Raw genomic sequence first — 19,890 nt, 5'->3', positions numbered from 1 at the left:
TGTTTTTAAATTTTTGTTTATTTTATTGCCTTTATTACACCTTGCTTTATCCTCTCCCAATGTTTCCCCACACTTTCTTCCCTATTTGGTATTCCGTCCGTTCTTTTATTTCCGCTTTCCATTTTACATTATATTTCATCCTTGTCCAATTCTTTCAACTTTTCCAATTCCATCTTCTACTAACAGCAGCTTTCCTCACTCTTTTCAGTCTAATCTCTATACTTTACTCTCCGTTCTTATATCTACTTTCTGCTAATATAAAGTCTCCTGGTGCTCCATGTATCCGTAACAATCCGTAACAATCAAATCAAATTATTTTCTTTGGAAAATGCAATCAGCCCCCTTTTCTCCGGGTCCGTATTTTCCAATCACTCCCGTAACTGCTTCCTTTCCCACACTTTCATTCCAATCTCCCATTACATTCTTACAGCATCCCGGGCCTTTCTTACTAATTATCCCTCTAGCTCTGTTGGAGAGTTTTTCTATTTCTTCATCGTCATGATCAGTCGAAATATATACCTGGATGACTATTCTTGTTCTTGGTATCGCAACTACTTTCATTAGTATGATTCTATCGCACTCGTTTTTTACTTTGGTAACGCTTGACTGCCACTCAATTCCTTCCTTTTTTATCTCCACTATAATAGAAGGTGAAATGTACTCCACATCGACCCTATTTTACTTCACTGACACCAATAAGGTCCAAATCAGTTCTTACCATTTCTCCTTTTAGCTTTTCTAGTTTTTCCCTTTAAAGAAAGGTTCTAACATTCCACGTTCCGAATCTAATCCTATTCCTCTCTTTGTTCTTGGATTCATAATCCGTATATTTCTCCTCCCAAAAATCCGATTGAAGAGGTGTTTTACTTCCGGTATTATCTTTGATATGCGAATTGAATATCACTATCAGGTTACATGACATACTTTATTATAATAAGTGCATCTGAAGGAATACTCTACACTTAATACAGACCTCTAAAATTCTGTCTATTTATATTCTGATGTCATTGGGTAAACGTTCAATAGTTATTTATTATACAAGACGATAAAGGGATATTTCAACCATTGAGTGAAAGATATTAACTTTCACGAGATGGTTAGTTTCCCTTTATCGTGGTGTATAATACAAATCTTTATTTTATAGCAGAAGCCATATAAATCATTGTAAAGCTTCTGACAATTCTGAATTTAACTTAGAGACGTCAAAAATAGCATATGTTCTGAACGTCATTTTCTATCGTGCATTTGAAATAGAATGGCAAATGTCATTAGAATGCACAATCATTTGTTTCACTTTATCTACCCTTACGGTTAAAGTGCCACTTTATCTATCCTTACAGTTAAAGAACGACTTAACCTTCTCATTCAAACCTATTAAAATGTCATTTTAACATAATTATGCTATAAAATTGAGTGTATGGAAATTGAGTAAATCTCATCTAAACTAGTTAATGAAGATTTTTGCCCTTTAACCTTCAGGTACAGGTCCGATTTTAAGGATTTCTTCTTTGATCTGTATGTTCTTATACCTACTATATGAAACAAAAAAATTTTATAGTTTCTCATCCAGGACCGAATAAAACAAGACCGTGCTTGGGATAGTTTTCAAATTTCTATGGGACAATTTGTGGAAAGACTGCTCAATATTTATTGTTTAACTGTACCCGCATTTTCATTCAACAGACTTCAGTTACATCGTTTTAATTCCTTAATTGGTATCCTAAGCGTCATTACCGATCGATTAGTTAATATATTAGCCAAATGAAAGGCGGCAGCTATTTATCTTCTCATACTTTCAGTAACGGTGATATTAAATACAAAGAGGAACATTCCGCTTTCGTAAGCATCCGCAACAACTGTTACATTTTTTTTGTAAATGGCCTTTTAATATTGATCATATTTTAGTTGTGACCATTGAAAATTACACTCCATTCATGCGACTAAAAATTTGTATAAATAGAACCTAATTTTTAATTAAACGTAGCTTCAGATCTCCAAATGCGAGTCTGCTACCGTTGAATTAGACTGACTTAATATGAAAATGAATAATTACTAATGTACCTTTTCATTCCAGGATAGTCACGAATGCTTCAATTGAAACTACCGAGATACTATCAGCGAACTGAAACGAATAGTTGTAAGTTACCAGTGTCCAACTAATTAGTACCTATCAAAGGTTGATTTGGATGACAATGACAGCCGATACCGATCTGGCGTTCGTCATAATTACAGGTAGAACGAGACCTTAATTTTTGCGTTTTGAGTATTACTACATGATAATTAATTTAATGCTCGATTTACAGACGGTATTCTTTCAGATTTACTTTAAACGTTTCACGACCTCGTACTCGCATGTATGTTTTTAATTGGAGAAGCCGCCAAAGATTATTATTGTGAGGACCACCAAGATTAATCTACGTGCACGATACCTATAGTGATATCTTGATAACTATATGTCATCCATCATGGTTTTAAGTGAACGACACTTTCTTTAATGAACCGACTAACATGACAGCCTTTGTAGGAGTGACCTGCACCAACGAACTATTATAATTATTATTTTATAATTGCGTGATTATAAGATTCAATAAAAATTATATTCCTGTACTGTGCTGCATATGATTTGAGTTACTTAAATTCATTTTAGGTTTCTGCAAGCATGTTCCCGGAAGAGTTTAAGGTGAGTAGCTTATTATTAAAAGGGTTGTTGTGTTGTTTCCAAGAATTTCTCATTTAGGCTTTTACAATATCTGTCTATAAACAAAGCAGGGATACCTGTCTTAGATCCTATTTTGCATTGGTAGACATAAGAGAGCGTTTCTTTTAAAAACACCACAGGTATCTGCAAAGGATTAAACTGTTAATAATAAATTAATACGATGGTCCAGAGCTTCAAAATACGTAACGGTTTTCTTTCGATTGCCAAAAATTTCATTTTCCATTAGCTGAAATACACGTCTGGTTTTCCCTCATCCTAAATTAATATATATACAGAAAGAAGTCTGTGGTCCCGCGTCATTTATTTGTGCATCATTTTCAAATATACGCAGACATCGAACATCCAATCGAATGCCTGCTTTGTTGCTTTATAGTTTTAATGTTTTTACATGTTTATTTACTTGTGGCGCGTTTAGTAGTTCACTATCAAGCTTTTGTTTCTATATTAGCTATTTCTTAATGATCTAATAGTAATGGTTTTTATAACCCGCCATTAGCTCGTGAACATATGAATCCTATTTATTCTGAAAAATAAATAGCATGCCTTTCAGTTACAATTACATGTTTCCATAAAAAAACCTGGAAGCCAACCTATCTCATTACAGACCTGTTTTGTATGCCTGCAACATCTTGAGACAACACATTAGGTTCAATGGACGCAACCCTCTGCATTTTAGTTAGCTTCGAGTTGTTAGCGGAATATGCTAAAACTAGAGTCCAGGAAAAAAAACCCGTGAAAAAAAACCCCGGAATAAAAACCCTCGGAATAAAAACCCACGGAAAGGAAACCCCCCGGAAAAAAAACCCATGGAATGAAAACCCCCTTTTTTAATAAAACGTTGAATGTTGCTGTATTCTTATAATTGTTAAGTTTTTCTATAGGAATAGTAATTATACCAATACAGCAACATTCAACGTTTTATTAATGCATCCTTATAATTCCAATAATGGAGCAATTCATCGATAACGCCCTTTTTTAAATCTCTGCAATAGGTAGGTTAATCTTAGGGCGATTGTACAAGGCAAGTATATTATACCTATAGTATAAGTTATTCCAAGTACAAAATCTGAAAATTGGATTGAATTTTTAGATTTTATACTTGAAATAGCTTATACCTGGTATATATTTGCATTGTGGAACCGGCCCTTCGTAAAATTTTTAAAAGTGCGAACTGTGTACCCTACTCCTGTGCTGAATTAGCTTGCAAAAAGCGTTGTTCATTGACTTATACCCGGTTTCACAAAGAGTGTTAGTTAGTCAATGATTATATGGTACCTATATGATTGATCGATTTTTGATGTTTACCAAATGACATGGGCTCAAACCAACGTTATTCATCTGTTAAATATTAACAAATGATTGTGATCTTAATCACGTTTGCGAAAACATGCTTTAAATTCATTTAAAATTACACCAACAACATTTAGGTCAATTAATCCCAAAAAGGAAGAAAGCAAAATATGTACCTACTGCTGCAAAGTAGACTAAAAAATATCTGCGAAGAATACAGCGCCGGACAAAGAGATGTGGTAAACTTCTTAGAAGCTATAAGTCATACTATTAGGTTTAATTAGGGTTAATGGTAGTTTAGGATAATATGCAATTACGTATTTTGTAAAAATTGTGAAAATTGGTTAATAGAATATCTCAACCGAGTTCTGTTTGATATTCCTGTTTCAGTAAACAATATACAACTTTAGCTCTCGCGCAATATTTTCTTTTTTTCCCTGTGGTTTTTCTTCCGGTTTTTTACCAGGGGGTCTTTCTTTCCATGGGTGTTTTTCCGGGGTTTTCTTTCCATGGGTTTTTATTCCGGGGTTTTTTCCAGGGGCCTTTTTTCCGATACCGCACTAGAACGTACCCTGACGATACATAATCAAAAGTGCCAATTGCCAAAAAAATAAAGAAGGCCCTTTTGACATCTCCGTTAGTTATGAACGGAATTGCATGAAATTCAAATTGGACATAACTGTAGCAATACATAATACAAAAGTTGAGCCTAATCGATTCAACATTCGCAGTGCATTTTGATCAAATATAATGTCACCCTTTTGGCACTTTTGATTATGTATAGTCAGGGTGGCTTTACTCGTGCATATTTTGGTGTTAGCATATTCAAATGATGTATTTATCGCGCCAGGGTGCCACCGCTAACAAGTCGACGCTAACGAATATGCCGCGGGGGGCATTAATTGAACCTAATCTGACCCTCAACATGTCGGCAATAAAAGAGGTCTGTATTCTGTAATGCGAGAGATGTCGGCATCATGACTCTTTATCAAATAAATTTGTAAAAATGCGCTAAAAAGGCACCGTGAATGATGAATCGATTATGCTCCACTATTAGCATTGCGTATTATATCGCTAAAGCTAAGCCCAATTTGAATTTCATGCAATTCGGTTCATAACAGAGATGTCAAAAGGGCCTTCCTTATTTTTTGACCTACATTACCAATTGTAAATTTGATAAACAATCAACCTGCAACATTCCATCGTAATCGGATTATCCGGTCTCGTTTAAATCGGTAGACATGAAGCCATCGAGCGAACAGTGGAACGACGGACGAGCGAGCGATCGGATGATTGGGAGAAAGCATAAGCGTCTCGTTTAGCAACTCGACGCTAAAAAAATGCGCTGGTAGTGTACCTGGAGTTTGGATGCAGATTATTAAATGGACAATTAATGTTAAGTCTAAGAAATAACGTGTAAAGTTCTCTATGAAAGTTTCTCTCCGCTAGTTTGTTATTAAAAGGGCAATTTTTGGTACGTGCGCTGATAAGGAAAGGGGAGGGGGATTTTTTTATTATCCCTCTCTTGTTCTGGGCCCTCAACAGCGGCTGTTTATTCTATACGTGGTATTAGTAGCATCTAAGACTCCTCGGAGGCTAATTCCTTTACCATAAAAGGTACCAACAAAAATCTTGGAGGAAAATTGTGCACAATTGCCGTCCCCATGTTTCTAAAATAGTTCCGATCACCAATTTGGTGGACCACCCCATATTTGATTGCAGATTTGGAAGATATTTTAGACATGGCAACGAGTACGAGTTTTTATTCGCACGTGGTTTAGAGTAGAGTAGGTATGCTGCCAAATCTGTTCCACTTTCTAATCGCAATATTGATTGAAGTTTTGAATGAATGCACCGAAGAGCAGAAGATTTAAATACCTACTTTTGACATTTCCTTCATATATGACAGCACGAACGATGCCTTGTTTGAAAAATGCTTCCTATTAATCCACGCCAACAGTTTTTCATTTATTCCTTATAATAGGCTTTTGCATTTGGATTTTACAGGTTCTTCTGCTACAAAAATAAGCCACTGAATTTGTCTTCTTCAACCGAAGTCATTTTATTTAAAAGACGATGATTTTTATTATACGCGAACGCCAAGTGGCATTTCCATGTCAATCATGGAATGACAAATAATCAGCCCACTTAATTAGAAATGTATTCGAGTATAACTTCAATATGATTTTATTTTATTTCCCTTATTTTTCAATTATATTGCAGGTATAATATAAAATACTATAAGAAACGCGTATACAATTGGTACTTAAAGCACTTGAAACGTTTAAAGGCACTCCGCTGCGTGTCGTGCCCTTAAACTCGTCGCACGTGCTTTAAAGACTTGATTATACACTTGTTTCTTAATGTACTATTATACAATTAAATATCATATGTGTATATATATCGTTCTTTCCGAAGACAAGAGCATTTTATCCACCACTGCCTTATTTTTTTGGTGTGGCTTGTCCATACCTGTCAGCTAACATTATATACGTTTTGTCACTGGAAAAGCTGCTCCCCTTGGCTAGCCGTAGCCAATTCGCGTCTCATTCTTGAGGTTCGCTCCAATCTTCCTCAAACATATTATTAGGGTCATTCATTTCCATCTCAAAACTGTCCATTTCTGTAAAAAAAAAGTTGTTTATAAATTATGAATCATTGTAGTATGTACAGATTAGCACTTATAGGTAATATAACTAATGTACATAGACTTGTAATCAAGTCTCTGATAATGAATAGTAATGTAGTCATTAAAGTATAAGATTGATAGAAACAATGAAGATATGCCAAATAAATATATAATTATTGTGTATTTATTAATTCTGTTAATACCTGCTTCCTCTTTTTCTCCTTCTACTTCTCCTTCCGCAAACAGAACGCTTTTTACTGGTGGCGGAAACTGCATGCCTTCAAACCAGTTGAAGTGAAATTTGTAGAGGGGAAATAATTTTTACATCACAAATTTACACCAAAATTTTTAAAAATCGTGCGGAATTTATATTTGCAGGGCCTCTAGAAATGATTTCACAAAATTTAGTAGCGAATCTTTTAGAATTTGAAATGATCCTAGGGGGTATCCCAATGCAACACTGTGATCTGTTCTGCGTAAGAAATGACCAGAGCAAATAAATTTATTATGCACACAACAAGACGATACCAGGGAAATCTTCTTCGGAAAAAAACCGGCTTCTGGACAAAACCCTCGGCAGAGCCCACACAAATACATGAAATAAATAAACTACGGCAGCAAAATGCAAGAGAAAATACGCAAATAAAACATCACAAATTATACGATAAAAATCAGGTAATCGAATCAACTGCAGTTACACAAATTCTTAAAACAAAACGCACGAGGTCATAATTGCAAGTGGAAAACGTAATCGTAAATGCATGTACAAAAAAGACACATCTCTACTCCAATCATCGACTCCAATTAATTTAACACGTAAGTACAAGCGACAAATATTAGCAGTAGGTATTCAAGCTAAAGTAGACCATCACACATACAAACACACTTATTAAAACAGAAGAAAAGTTAGAGGGCCCCCCTTTTTGTACTGCTAGACCCATGTTCTGCTGCTTGCACGAAAATAAATGGTTAAATCAAAAATCCAGGTCAGCATCATGCTGATAATCTACTTACACGTGAATACATAAATAAATCCTTAACGAAACAATATAAAGGCATAGTTATCTGTACAGTATAACAAAAAATAGGATTCAGTAACTAACGGTACATAAACAAACGCTTGAAATATGCCAAGGTTTGATATCACTTGAAAAATTACATAAAAATAGAACTACCCTCTCAAAAGACGTATGATAATCGTTTACACGCTAGTTCCAACCTATATAAAGAGAAAATTGCGGTCGTTATCTCTCGGTCTATTATGGAAATGAAATCCCCTGATCTGCGCAGAACGTCCCAAATCGAAATCGTATATATGTTTCAAATGTAAAGGTATGTTGCCTAACCGTAGGGGTACGGTACCGCAAATTTATAAAGTACTTGTCAGCAATCTCTGAAGCATTTTTAGAGGTCTTTGAACAAAATGTTCATGATCGTACTTTCTTCGCTTATGCTTTGACAGCAAACCATGAAAGAATAAGATTTTCCTCAGAATCTTTGTAAAAAATATCAAATACAAACACCATTCATCAACGGCGATCTAATTTAATCCTGAAAAATTAATTGTTGGATTGTTTGCAGTATAATCTCATAGATGCAAAGATCTGAGGTTGTACCTAACCATAATTGTGCTATCTTATTAGCCAGTAAACACCCTTAATTGGCATGACAAATCCACGAATAAGCTCAGACAATCCGAATAATTAACGGTGAGAACCTGATGTATTTGACCAATCCCCTCGCCAAACTATTATAAACATTCCCAACACTTTCTCAAATGTCCTCCCCTAACACATTGTCGAGCCAAAAACAAACTGTCTGAGTAATCGTAAAAAATAAGATGGAATTGTTTGCCAAATAACTGTAAACGAGATGGTTTCTAATAAGGTGAAAAGCGAATACAGTAGCAGGCCATTACACACCATGAAACACATATAACTACAAATAACATGCCGACTCAAAAGCGAGATTTGTAAAAGCGTTGGCAAGAATGAAAAATTGGTTTTGGGTGCACTGGCTTTACCTTTTTATATTTCGCCGACAATGGTCTCAATAGAAACTAAAATATTCCACTACTTCTTTACGTCAATTTTTTCTTCTATATTACTTTTTAAAGTAAGCAAAGTGAAGATGATTAGTTAGATTTGAAAGGACGCTTTGTGTCATTTTTTCTGTCCGAAGTAGTATTTAATATGTAATTAAAAATCGGACCTCCCATGGATAATTTTTAGGACGAGAGCTTTAAGATTATACAGCTTTCAAACGAACTGTCAAGGTATGCTACCTGTTTAGCCCTCCTATAGTTTCCTTGGCGGCTTCTTTAAGAACTACTGATAGCGAAATCGCTCACGCATGAGATTGGAAAAATCAAATAATACAAAGTTCAACTGCCACTGCTACTGTTTAGAGTAAGTAATTTATTCGCTACTAATTTTGTCGGTGGGCCTCATCCGTCTTAGATTAGAACGATAGAGAAAGTTTATAAATTTTGAATACATGTAAGTCCTTTCAGGAACTGTATGGGAATTACAGGTAAGTAAAATTATCGCTTTGTGCATGTCCGACATCAATAGGTAGCGTTGAAGTAAAAAGAACTACAGTGAAAAGAGTCACACATCAAAGAAACAGGTACCCCTATTATGTAACAGTATAAGAAAAGAAGCCGCTATAAAAAAAGATCATTATATTCTATAGTAAAGTATATAAATGCAGCATTCCCAACTATAGATCTTCTCCATTCAATAAACTAATTCAATTATGTTACCGTTTGTTTGACATCAGAAGCACAGAAGGTGGTATGTTTTCATGCTTTAAATCCAGAAATCATTACCAGATAATTAAAACGGTTGCGATTTTGATTTGCAATCGCAACAATTCAAGATGGGTTTTAACTTACAATACAAAATCTGAAATTAATCCATAACAAATATAGCAAGAACGCTAAAAGAATTCAAATGTCAAATCTAAAGAAATGACAATGGTATGATAAATTGCTCCAACTAACTTGAGTACACTTTCCTGATCGGAACATAACTAGAAATTTAAAAAAGATACTGATGAGTAAATTCAATACACAAGAAAATTAGTTAATCTCGTAATCTTAATTTCATTTAATAGTTATATACAGAAAAGTCAGGAAAGTGACACATTTCTGGCGAGGAAATATTGAATTCCGAGGTAGGTAGTGTCATTGTACTGACGAGTTTTGTATTAAATTTATCGGAAATCGTGTTTTAATTTCAATTTTTATATAGACCTTTTGATTAATGTCAATCTGTCAGTGATGACAGTAGTCATTATAGACATTTAGAAATGTCACAGATGCGGCCGGTAAAGTGACGGTGCGGCCGGTAATGTAACAGGTGCGACCAGTAAAGTGACAAGCGACAGGAAAGGTAGTAAATTAATTTACCCAAAATCGTCCTGAAATCTTCATTTTCATGCCTACTTTCTATCAGGAAATTTTGGTTTCCATGCAGAACAGATTACGTTTCCTGGCGCTTGCCACTTTACTGGCCGCACCTGTCACATTAGCGGCCGCACTGTCACTTTACCGTCCGCATCTGTGACATTTCTAAATGTCTATAATGACTACTGTCATCACTGACATATTGACATTAATCAAAAGGTCTATATAAAAATTGAAATTAAAACACGATTTCGGATAAATTTAATACAAAACTCGTCAGTAAAATGACATTATGTGACTTTTATGTAAATAACTATTAATTTACTAATTTATAACTGATTTCAAACCTGTTAGTTTACTTAAGGTTTTTTGTAGTAGCAGTGAAAGTTTTTCAGCAGTTACGCAAACTCTATTTCATAATCTACACCCAAAGTTCAGGTTAAGTGGAAGAGCAGTCGTAATCCATGAAGGTGGGAAAAAAAGTGTAAGGTGCCGTCAATTGAGGATAATATTATCTTCGAACATCTATTCCCTTACAAAAACAAAAAATTGAGAGAAAACATTCTTAAATAAAAGGCAATTCTTGTTGGGAGATAGAAAAAATAAAGGAAACTCTATGTTTAACCGTCGTACAACCTGTATTTCCCACCCCTATTGGATTTAAATTTTGTTTTGTGTAATTTTCGCTCAAGAATTTCCATACAGTATAAGTACTTCCTTGCATTACACAACGTGGCATCGAGGTGGCCAGAAGCACCTCGAAGGATGGAAAAGTCCTTTGCACATTTTTGGCGCTGCTTTCGAAATAAGCTTTTGGAAAGTGGATTTTCAAAATTAATATCTACAAAAAAGTTATACAACATACCTATGGCTCGATTGAGTATATTCTCAAAGTCCGTATATAAAACCCCGAAACGTGTATACGATGTCTCAAATTGAGAAGCAAAATTGCCGAATCTAACGCTGCTTAGAAAGTGAAGGAATTCGAAATACTCTCCGAAAAAAACAAAATTCTAATTCTCTTTTTGTTTTTTTTTGTGATTGTACTTGAACAGATTTTCGAAAACAAATGATACTTGCACTTGCTCATTGTAACTTTTTCTCCTTACCAGTTGGCAAAAGTCCAACGTTTAAGTTTTGCACCAACTTTATTTTTTTTAAATACAGACCTGCATTTTTTACTTTATATTTTGGAAAAGCGTTACGCTACTACACTAAAATTTAGACAAAAATAATAAAATGACTATAAAACAAGATATTCATGTTAAACTGCTTTGAAATATTTGTAAAATAAATGCCGAGGTCTTAACATGTAAAATAAAAAACGCAGATCCGTATTTAAAGAATAATGTTGACAATGGCTCCAAATTACCGAAACGTCTGATTTAAAATGTACTCATTTAGGGGGGAAAAAGTTGCACCGAAAGTGTCATTTGTTATCAAAAATCAATTCAAATAAAATTACATCATATAAAAAGGAAATTATCCAATTTCGATTTATTTCCCACTTATCTCCGGAAGTATAGGGAAACCCCTCAGCACTTGGTCCTAGTATGCACAACTTCCGCTCCATTTAACCGACTTTGCATTTGTAACGGTTTCCGAGATCCCAATGGTCACTCTCAAATTTGGGACACCCTGTACACAGTTTAAAATATCTTTAGTTCGATATAAGCCCAGGTAATCACACTGCACCAATTTCGTAAACCTCCTCTTTGAATTTGTTTATTTATTATAATTTGTTCTATTTGTACGAGTATTATGTACAGTGTATACTGTAGTAATTAATTATGTAAGTTCGATTATGAAAATTACCAAATTTGGAAACGTAGCCTAATGTGGAGTGAATAGGGAGACCATTTATAGGGATTCTTGGGCACACTGCAAACATAATCAAGTCAGCATTTCTCATAGTCACATCCCTCTGTATGTACAGGATGGCTTATGTATTATAGGAAACCCGGGCACCTAGTGCAGTTTCATTCACCGCCTCTTCATAATCATTCGAAAGGGAATGGCTCATCTTTCGCATCTTGCATAGACCAGCGCTTAACTTCGAACGCCTTTTTCGTATCATTCGCTGCTTAGCATCGATCGCCTTATACACTCGAGAGGGAAAGAGCTATCTCTCGCATCTTCCATAGATCGCCTCTTTGTTAGCGACCGCCGATTAGCTTCGAAAGCCTTTTTCGTATCAATCCACCACCATTAAATATAATTTAAATTATTAATACTATGTATGTTTTTTTGGGCGGTTTATTTACTAGTTTTGTGTACTGTATATTTGTATTATTTATTGCCTTTTTACTTATTTGAACTCGGGGCACTTTACCTCGTTATCAGTAAAAAGGAGAAGGAATAAATTGCCCATTTGTAAATAAAGTACTTACTTACACATGAAATATGTAGAGAACTACTTACTGTTATTATGGTATAATTAAAAACACATGTCTAGTTGTACAACATTCTTTAATGTTTATTAAACAACATAACCTCTTAAGAAATTGAATTTGGCACTCCGGAATGTTACGAACACTTTCACCAACTTAAAAGTAATCATGAAATTTGGAGTAATATAATCTCACATTTCGAGGAAATGAACTAAACTTTAAATGAACATTGTGGAAAATTTAGGGCTACTCCCGCAATTTTTAATGTTGAGGTGCCCCCTAGCCTATTTTATTAATTTGCATTATTAAATATTAAATTGTACAGGGAGGGGGGGGGGGGGACGTTACGTAACCGAAATACGCAGATTGTCTTGAATCTTGCTGCCTATTTTCGTATCAAGCCAGCCAATAGTGGTCCTCTTCATCCGGTGATTTACATTTTAGTCCGTAAGGTGCGTAATATGCTGAAGCGAGGCGATAATAAGCACGCTGCTCTTTTGGAGCCAGTGTCCGATGTCGAAGCATAGCCAGAGTCTAACGTCTATCCAGTTTAGTCTGATAACTGAAAAACATTCCTAATGTTGGTAATTTATGAATTTCTTATTTATAGACCGATTTCACTGAAATTTCAACAAACCCACCTACTAACAGAAGGGTCTCTTAATAAACGCCAAATATCGAATATATTACACACGCCAAAAGACACGTACGCTCATATGCAGAAGTAAATCTCTTATCTGTGGATAGTACTTCGCTCAATAGAAGGCGAAGCAATGCGTGCGAAGTAAATATAATAAAGGGAAGGCACTGGGTCTCAACAAAATGCTTTCGTGCATAAAAGTTAAATTTTGAAGAAACTTATTTTTCATGAATTTCATTCAGTGGTCACCTTTTATATATCGACCTGTATCTCGGTAAGGGAACATTGTAGAACCTTAAGTTTTCAGCAATAGACTTGTACTATGAAGTTATTCCTATATAAAGGGTGATAAAATAAGGGCTTCCGAAAGTTTTTTTTTAAATAAAACGCATTAAATTCAATTTTAATAATCAAGAATTGTATTTGATACTAAGTTCGGTTCATGACATTTAATGTTTAAAAATAATTTGCTTTAAATGTTGACCGTGACTGACTCGCAGATGGTCCATTCTAAGAGTCCAGTTTTCAAGCGCTCTTTCGAGCATTTCGGCCGAAATTTCGTTAATTACACGTGTTATGTTCGCTTCTAATGCAGGAATAGAATATAAACAAGTGATTTGAGATAACGCTAAAAAGTAATCTGACAGCGTTTGATCACATGATCTTGGTGGCCAATTCAGTGGTCCATTTCTTGATATGATGTTCTCATCAAAAGTTTCTTTCAATAAATTGATGGTTTCGTGTGCTGTATGGCACGTCGCACCATCTTGTTGAAACCATAAGTCGGCTACATCAATATCTTGAATTTTTGGTAACAATTTTTTCATTGTGCGTTCAGTTGGACGATTATGAGCACCATAAAATGGTTGAAGAGCACGAAAAACATTTCTTACTGAACACTGATTTTGGAAATAAATTTCCACGATTTCTAATCGTTGTTCTGATGTAAGTCTATTCATGGTGAAATGTCAACTAATAGTCTGACCAATAGTGAACAAAAAACACATGACATCCATCTTGATTAAAGTGTTTTAAAATCCCTATTGGAAAAAGTACTTCGTATTTTATCACCCGTTACTTACTATGAAAGCTATAACTTGTACATGACACAGAGATGTGGTGGAGGTCGGAATAAATATGCTATTAGGTCCTTGTAGTACTTTTTTCACTCACTCCTGTCCCCCTCGGCTCTCTATAAGTAATATCGGTGGTACCACAAGCCGATACTCATACGATTTAATAATTGATATACTTAGAGGCAACCATACACTTACAAGAATTGAGCGAATCTTTAATTTTTAAAAGGAAGCTTATCGTTAAACTAAGTGTGGATCGGGAGATCAACCGTTCACTCGGGTCCGCCATACATATAAATTATTACTGGTTGAGTCAGACTGTCATTTTTGTTTGGGGTTCTCTGTATTTGTCGGTTCGTGCATGGCAAATTGTCTTTCGACCGTTGAATGGGCACGCTATCTGACTTTTTTCCGATTCATCATTCTTCTTTACGGGCACCAAGGTAGACTTAAGTGGAGTGTCATTAATAAATGTTGGTTTAATTGCAATTTTTTAAGTGTGATTACACTCTAGCGATTTAATCTATTGTTTTTGGGACTCTCGAATTGGTTTTGGACGGAGTTTCTACTCCTTTCTCGCATTTGGAGGCTTTAAATTGGATTTCTTACATACGTAAAATCAATTGTCTCGTGCTTGCTTTTTATGGAGATTTTTCGCTTTATATGGATCTTGAACCAAGTCAAACGTGCCCTTGGGAAGGTTAAGTAAGTTTAATGAGGTCATCTTCACAGTTTTATAAAGAGAGAGTGGAGCTTTGAAAGAAACTGCGTGGCGCTCAACCGCGTGGTAACTTTACTTTTACTTGCCTGAGCTAGTTGGACGTTTATGTGGCGGATTTTGAGAAAAAGGAGTGTCGTCTTAACTCACGTCACATAATATAACAATAAATATAAATAAAATAATAAAGTTTTATACTGTTTGATAGACATTTTTGTAAAAGGAATTTTGTAGTGAGGCATCGCCAGATGATGAGTGGTAACTAGGGTTTGTTTGGGGTTATACACTAAAGGTATAATTGCTATCAAACGTCTCTTGCGGTATCTAAATCGATGTATTTTTCCTATCAGACTTTCGAGATACCCTTGAAATTAAAACCCTGTATTCTATATTTTTACAATTCCTAAAAATCCACAACGTAAAGACTAACACGAGTATCGCAGACAATATCGTTAATTAAAAGACAAGGATAACTTACGAACAGCGCTCAGGAAGAAATTGGCAATATAAGTGCGAAAAATGTAACGAAAGAATGTAATCTGTTCTAATTGACAAAGCGAAAGCAAATGCCAGCTCCATTCAATTTGTGCATGAATAACATGTCGAAATCAAATAAAAAGGCAGCAAGTGTTTCATTTCAACACCCCGATCCTAACAATAAACTTCAGTTTTGTATATGTGCATTCAAAACATTGTAAAGCTACTTTTCACCATTGTCGATAAAGTGTCAACTTGAAATGGTAAAAATCCTGAGTTATGTATACGGCATTCAGGTGACAAGTCTAATTCATGATTTTTGTGCAAAGGCGATGACGATTTGTATGTTTTGTTGGTCCTGCTCGAAAAATAGAACCACAATGTTTGTAAGTTATTTCATTATACAATTTACCAGATTTATGAGATTCTTTTCTTTCGTTTTGGATGGAAATATATTATACCTGCCTGTGTCGGTAGCCTGTCTGAATATTTCAATCAGAGATAATTAAGTATCAAGTCTTGCCACATATTCTCGCTGAGATTTTAATTAATGTAAGATCAATCAGTTGGAAGTATAAGTAATTAAAATTTCATATGTACTGCACTTGCATCGCGAGTGCGATACGCTAGCAAGTTAATTAATTAATCTTGAACGTTTCACTTCACTGCGTTATGAAATTTTTCAATTTTCGTGTCATTGGGCAATAAAACTAAGTTTCTACTTTAAACAAAGGACAAAAATTAGGAGAAATAAACTGTTGCGTTATTGTTAATACTTTTCAATGCTTTTAGACCTTTGAATATGTGCTGAATATGCCAGCTTCAGAGAGTAAATTGTGTAACTGCGGACGCCCTCTATGCGAAACTAGCAATAAACTGTTGCAACCTATCGAAACCTTTTCCCCTCTTTTAAAGCTTTCAGTAGAGATCTCGAAGATACCTGCACGGAATGCGTTTAGTACAGTGGTAAATTACAGCACATACACAAAGATGTTACTGTAATCTTGTTCGAACGAATTTGCTCGGGAAAATATAAGCAAGTGTTGAAAATTTGAATTATTTATCCCTTACGTGGTTGTACGTTACCCTCCCTTTAAACGTAAAATAAAATTCGAACAAAAAGTTTCAGAAATTTTTTAATCTGCATTCAAGTCTTTTTAATCAGATTCCAACCCCTAAATTTAAACGTGAGACAGGTCAATAAGTGGAGTTGTAACCCTAAAGGTAAGACAAGTGTGCTTGAGAACGGACGGTCAATGATAGAAACGGTAATGGAAAAGAATGTCTGAGAATGAACGGGAAAACCAATTTAGAAGGAACTTGAGGATGTATAGTAACAAACAATCGATTTCCTGCATATTAAATTTTGGAACGCACCTTCTGAAATTACTTCGGCCGCGAGGAATCGATGCTCACAAATAAAAGATTAAATAAAAGTTAAAATGGAGTTTATTATAAACAAGATACCAAGATAAATATAATTAGTTACAGGACTACACAGCCTACCAAAAACCGTTTAAAATGATATTGCTGCCGATCAAGTACATGGTAGCCCTTAAAGCTCGGGGAAAATTAGTGTAACACTAAATTTATTTACGTGCTTTATTTATATAAAATTAATTGTAGATGAATTTATAAAAATTATATATTTTTTATCACTTACTTGTACTCACATTCGGAGTAATCACAATTCATTTTACTTATAATAGCAAACAGAAAGCTTCTCGAGAAGTCTATCGGCATATCATATTTGCTAGAAAGAAAGAGTCACATCCACTTTCATTCCTTATCGTCGGTGACTAATCCTTTGTCAACTTGATGGCGCCTTGATATCGCTCTAAAAAATTTGCTACATCACTAAATGATTCCCCAGAAAATCTTGTTAAAGTTCTAAAGTGCAAATACGAGAGCAAGCACGTAGGCAAAAATGTTGCGCCGGTTTTAACCAAAATTTAATGCCCAAATTGCAGGCTAGGTACTACCATAGAGTATATACAATACTCTATGGTACTACCAAACAGGTCACCACGCATTCCATCGTTTTAGGATGTAAAGGAATATTTATTAAACAAATGAGACAAGTTGTAAAACTACTACTTGTCGCATTCACAAGGGGTGTCCATTGTCCAAGCCTTTTTAGCTATACCTTAGCGCGAGCCTTTCATTCCCTTTGTCCCTTTCTGTCAGCAAAATGTCTAAATAGTAACAGTAACAAAACCAACTTTAATTCCAAGGTCCGATTCAAAATCTGGAATGGCAACGAAAAACAGACAGAGGATTCCACAATAATTTTGATGGATAAACGTGTTTTCTCTTATTACAAATAAATCTCGTTCAGTTATTATTTTTAATACGTTTGTCCATAGCTCTTATTTGGCGTGCTGTTCATTTTAATTGATTTTATTTTTTAAATGGGTAGCAATTTAATACTCTGAAAGTGTCTATCAATAGATGTCACTGCCTTTACTAGTTTAGAATTAGATATCAATGTTTAAAATTTGGCATTCGGACATTCTTGGGTAATCTTACGCCTTGTGCGGATAGTACCTACATGTTCTTTATTTCTAAAGATTTAATTATAAATCACGAAACTCAAATCATATTTAGAAGATTGATTTATTAGAAAAAAGGTCTTTAGTACCGTAAGTTAATTTAAAAATTAAATTATAATTATTTAACTCACAAACATTTTAGTTTTTTTTATTGGAGTTTGGTTCCCGGAAGAAAAAAATTAATGGTTGTCAAATAAAACAAAATAATTTGAGAACTTACCAGTAAAATTCAGCATTATTCGTCAGTGGTCAAATTCAGCATTTCAAATTTCCGTGGAACGACAGGCGTCGAACAGAAAGAAAATTCCAGACGTCCGTAGAACAGAAGGTAAATTCAAGGTTAGCCGCAATCTTTATTTTCCAAATTTTCGAGTACTGACGTAATTTATCTAAGAAGTACCTTTATTTGTTTTTTTGCATCATTTATAAGTGTATTATAATTAGCTAGTCACAGGACGTGAGCAGTATGTTTTTGTTTGTGATTGAATTTTGTTTTGTTTTTAAGTTTCAAGTGACGCTACTTGCTTTAATTTTAATTAATGTTCAGTAAGGATTCTACACGGTTTTAGTTTTTACCCCTATGTACAAATAGCGCTATTTTCCATTCATTAATTTATTATCCGGCGTTTACCTAATTTCATTAATTTCTTCGCATAATAGCAATTAAAAGTTATTTGTAAAAAGAGTTTCATTAAAGAAAGCAATTTCTTAAAACAAATTTTATTTATTTCTCGCTATATAGCGTTTAGGATCGAACAGGCGGATGGTCGGATGGAGTTTACAACACCTATCTAAGGAGAATTGTACCTACGCTACAAATTTGGAACAGTGTACAGAAAAATAATTAAAATTATTTAGTTTGCCAAGCGATTATTAATTTCGAGGTTTTGTAGAAATTAAATCTGGGGTCTATTTTTGAGAATGGGGAGGTGACATTAGGATGAATGCAACTCGTAAACAACGCCATTTGAAATACCACTAATACTTCTGATTCAATAGTATTAAAATAGGTACTCAAAGTTGTTTACGAAAATTTCACTTTAGGTTATTGACGATAGAGATAACGACACTGGCCGTTATGTATTACCTACCTCTTATTATTTGTACTCGTAGTGTCGTGTGAACAGTGCGGGTTGTGCAGTACATCGGCATTCCTTTGGCATCTAATGGACTTTGCTGATATCATTTGTAAATTAGTAAGACTATATGGGTGGTTCCCTTTTAATGTAAAACATCAATGCTAAAAAACTACTGTTACTAGTCAATATTTTTTCAACAAACGCAACAGACAAACTGTTTAAAAGAATTTGGTCCTTTAAGCGCTGATGGATTTGGCCCTTAGTTATTTTAAGGTATAAATAGTGGTAAATTATTCTAAGTTTAATATAAAGAGTGGCCCAACGAGTAGTATACAGAGGGCTTTTAGGGTATTAAATTTAGAAATTTCAAAAAATCCTCGAACACGTCAATTTTGTATTCGAGAGGGACAACTTTTGGAATACAAATCACGAACCCAAGTCTTTACCCCTCTACGTAGGGAGCTTTAGCCCTAAAATTTTAAATGGAATCGTATGGCAAATGGCACATTATTTGAAAGCGAATTTAATCGTTATTACTAATCTACTTTGCTTTTTAAATTCTATTGATTCGTTTCGGAGAACTGACAGGTTCACTTAAGTTTAACAAACAAATTGAAGCGTCAAAATAAAATTTTAATACAAGGTGACTTAGAATTTAAAAAGCAAAGGAGATTAGTAATCACGATTAAATTGACTTTCAAATAATGTGCCATTTGCCATAGGATTCCATTTAAAATTTTAGGGGTTAAGCTCCCTACGTAGAGGGGTGAAGACTTGGGTTCGTGATTTGTATTCCAAAAGTTGTCCCCCTCGAATCCAAATTGACGTGTTCGAGGATTTTTTGAAATTTCTAAATTTAATACCCTAAAAGTCCTCTGTATACTTCTCGTTGGGCCACTCTATATATCTAT

At 34.7% G+C, this 19,890-nt stretch overlaps 1 long non-coding RNA gene across 1 annotated transcript; it reads left to right on the top strand.

The window, feature by feature from the left end:
- Positions 1-2,076: 2,076 nt before the first annotated feature.
- Positions 2,077-2,607, top strand: LOC116167569. The gene is made up of 2 exons (XR_004144571.1): positions 2,077-2,232; positions 2,319-2,607. It is a non-coding gene; the product is annotated as an uncharacterized LOC116167569 (long non-coding RNA).
- The last annotated feature ends 17,283 nt before the right edge of the window (positions 2,608-19,890 follow it).

The sequence above is a fragment of the Photinus pyralis genome, unplaced genomic scaffold, assembly GCF_008802855.1.
Source record: "Photinus pyralis isolate 1611_PpyrPB1 unplaced genomic scaffold, Ppyr1.3 Ppyr1.4_LG4, whole genome shotgun sequence".
Taxonomy (NCBI): Eukaryota; Metazoa; Arthropoda; class Insecta; order Coleoptera; family Lampyridae; genus Photinus; species Photinus pyralis.
This window is presented reverse-complemented; position numbering and strand designations above follow the sequence as displayed.